Consider the following 3,401-nt stretch of genomic DNA (forward strand, 5'->3'; position numbering starts at 1 on the left):
GCTAATTGGTTTTCCCAATCAGTAGTTTCATACCCACATTGCTCTGCAATCCAGTGCCAGTGTTCTCTTTATTTCTGACCTGGATGACCCATTTCTGGTTTCCCCCATCCCTCCCGGTCTTCTCATCATTGGGTGTTGGGCAGATGCTGCCCTCACGACCTTGTATATTTGATGGTGGTCTTCTGTAGTTAGCTATTTGGAAGAACGCCTGCGTTGTGCTGTTTCTAGTATTTGGCGGAAGTTGGCCTCTGGGAATGTCTTCAGTGTTAAGTGAGGAGGTTTGCTCAGGGGTTTCTTTCTCGTCTCTTCTGACCATTAACTCTGGTCTTTACCAATTTTTTCTTCTCTGCATTTCATCCTAGGTTTCATTTAGATTCTAATCCAGATCTTCTATTGTAGACTCGGTCAGAGGGATTGGCGGTGGTAGTTGGGCATCACCTGGTTCTTCTGGTTCCTGGTTGCAGGAGCAGTGGCTCAGGTGAGCCGTTAGTCTTTGCACTAAATGTGTCCTTGAGTTTTCATTTTTGTTTTACCTTCTCCTAAGCTTCTGGTGGAAGAGACCAACGATCGCTTTTCAGATGGCTGTCTCAAGCTTGTAAGACCCCACATGCTAGTCATCAGAGTAGAAGGCACATTTTCTTTCTCTTACTCCCTCTCTCCTTTCATTCATGACTCTGGGAGTTTATTAAGCAAGTTAGCAGGCTACCACAAAGCAGGATAAAAATAAAAATAAGGATACAGCCTTTGGCCCATTTGTTTCTTCTCATTCTGTGGTTGCTTCTCTCTCTTGTCTTCAGCCTCCTAGCTGCATGATCCCTTGGCCTCTGCTTTGTTCCGTGGGCCAGGAACCTCACCTGCTTCGCTGCCACATGGTTTCGATGGCGGAGCTCTCTGATCCCCTGATGGGTCTCAGCTGGCTCCTTTGGTCATTTCCGTGTCCTTCCTCTGCTGCCTCCACCCCTTCAGGCAGGAATCTCACATGGGCTCTGCTGGTGGCTCCACCCTCTGGACAGTCTCAGGAATCTCTCTGTTCTTGCTTCTCAGGTGGCTCTTGCACACTCAGAGGAACAATGAAACTGGCCAATCCTTGAGTTACAGTCCTTCACACTTTATTTTCATGGTCCTATCCAGCTGTTTGGCAACGGTTACAGAGAAATGGCTAGAAGAGCCACAAGCAATTAATCATACCTCACCACAGGTAACTCCCATTTACATCTACCTACTGAGTACATCCCCTTGGATACCCCATCAATAACTCACGTGTCACAAACCACGAGGACAGAACATGATCTTTATGAACTGTGTCTTGCCAGTTGCCTTAAATATTCCCTGAGCTACGACCCTCAGCCTTCTTGTCCTTGTAGTTCGGTGCTGAGAAAATGTGCTTTAGATTCATTCTTTTTGAGGGTCAACCATGCACAGATGACCATTCTGTTCCATCTTGTGAAATGATGTCACCACTGGACACGAGTACTCAATGTCCTCCTACCTGGAAGCCCATAATCCCATCGGTAGGACTCCTTCTTTCTGAGTTAAGTCTGCTTCTCAACACTCCTGAGTATCCTTTCAGAAGCTCTCAGGGGATCCTTACCATTTGCAGCAGGATGTTCCTGCAAAGCAATGCCACATCACCGATTGGGCAGAATGAGCTCCAGAAAGTAACTCTGACTTGCTTTCATTAAAGCAGTCCACTATGACCAGCAGTGGACGCAGTCGGGAGCTTTGCCAGCTAAAGAGCCTGCGTTAAGTGGAGGGTGATACCTGATTCTGTACCTCACTGGTCTAGTGGGATATGTCCTGTTTGTGCCATTGGTCTAGAACCAGTTCTGGAGCAGAGCCTCTCGACCCTGGTGCCTCCTGGGGAGCTTTTAGAAAAGCATTCTTCTTCTTCTCCTGCTCCTTTTCTCTCTCCTCCTCCATTGTCTTAAAAAAAGGTGTTTGTTTGTGTCTTATGCATTATCTTCTTCTTCTCATTCTCTTTCTCAAAAATCCCAGACCCAGATTAACATGGTAGGTTACTAGCACCTCACTGAATCTTACTGCCATCAAGTCAGTGCCAGCTCACAGCAGCCCGATAGGACAGGGCAGAACTGGTCCTGTGAGTTTCTGAAACTGTAACTCTTTAAGGGAGTAGAAAGCCCTTTCTCCCGATGTGTAACCACTCTGCCAGCAGAGCTCCATATTGTCACCTTAGGATGAAAGACGGTGTTCAATCCAGCAGCATCAGGTAGGTAGATGGCAAGTAAGGCTATGATCGCATCGTAGATATTCTGATTTAATGTCTGTGGTGGGCTTTTCACTATGGAAAAGTAATACCCTTTCAATCAGTGGTTTCCAATCGTGGCCACATAGTTAAATCAAAGGAGGACCCTTCAAGCATACTGATGCCTGAGCCCCACCCAAGAGCCATGGAAATGAATTTCTGAGGTAGAATCCAGGCATTTATAATTCTAATTTTTTCCTCAATGTATTCTGATGCACAGGAAAGGCTGAGGCCCACGTATGCAAACTCAATTCCATTTCCATGAAGACAATCTACCAGCAATCAAAACGCCAAAAAGGGTGATTGAAAAATATAAATACAAGTTGGCATAGTTCATTATGCAAAATGAAGCAAGGATCCAACATTTCTCCTGGAACTTATGAAAAAAGAGAGAGAGAGAAAGAGTGTATTTGTATGTGTGCACACTAAAAAATGTCATGGAAAAAAATCTCTTTGTCTTTCAATTCCATTTTCCCATGGACTTTTGCAGATCTCTCATATATGTGTATGGATATATACATGTGTGTGCATATGCTTGTGCAGAGTGCATGTGTGTGTGTGCATGTTATGCATTTTTAGACCCCAGTCACTACTGATCATAGTTGGACTTTGTCTCAAATTAAGACATTGTCTCAAATGGAGAAATTGCTTGACAAGCCTAATAGAGGCAGCAAAAAAGCAATAGAGTGTAATAGGAGCTAAATTTGGGGCTCAAGTTGCCAATCTGTCATTTGTGAGACTTGTGAACAAGCTCTACCCTTTCTAGGTTCTTCTTGAAGACCACTAGGATGCAGACCACCTTTGTCCTAGAAATGAAACCCTTCTGAGCCCATTTCTGTCCTGCTGGAGAAGGATCTAGTCCCTGGAGAAGAACATCATGCTTGGTGAAGTGGAGGCCCAGTCAAAAAGAGGAAGGCTCTGAAGGAGATGGATTGACACAGTGGCTACAACAATGGACTCATATGTCAGAGTAATTGTAAGAATGGAGCAGGACTGGGCAGCGTTTCCTTCTGTTGTGTATACGGTCGCTGGGTGTCAGAACTGATTGATGGCACCTAACAACAACAACCACCACCGCCAAGAAGCATCATACTATCTTTATGGCCCCACACTCTGAATTCATTTACGCCGTATGGTC

This window comes from Echinops telfairi, unplaced genomic scaffold (genome assembly GCF_000313985.2).
Source record: "Echinops telfairi isolate 266 unplaced genomic scaffold, ASM31398v2 ScPeMD7_7469;HRSCAF=8507_1, whole genome shotgun sequence".
Classification (NCBI taxonomy): Eukaryota; Metazoa; Chordata; class Mammalia; order Afrosoricida; family Tenrecidae; genus Echinops; species Echinops telfairi.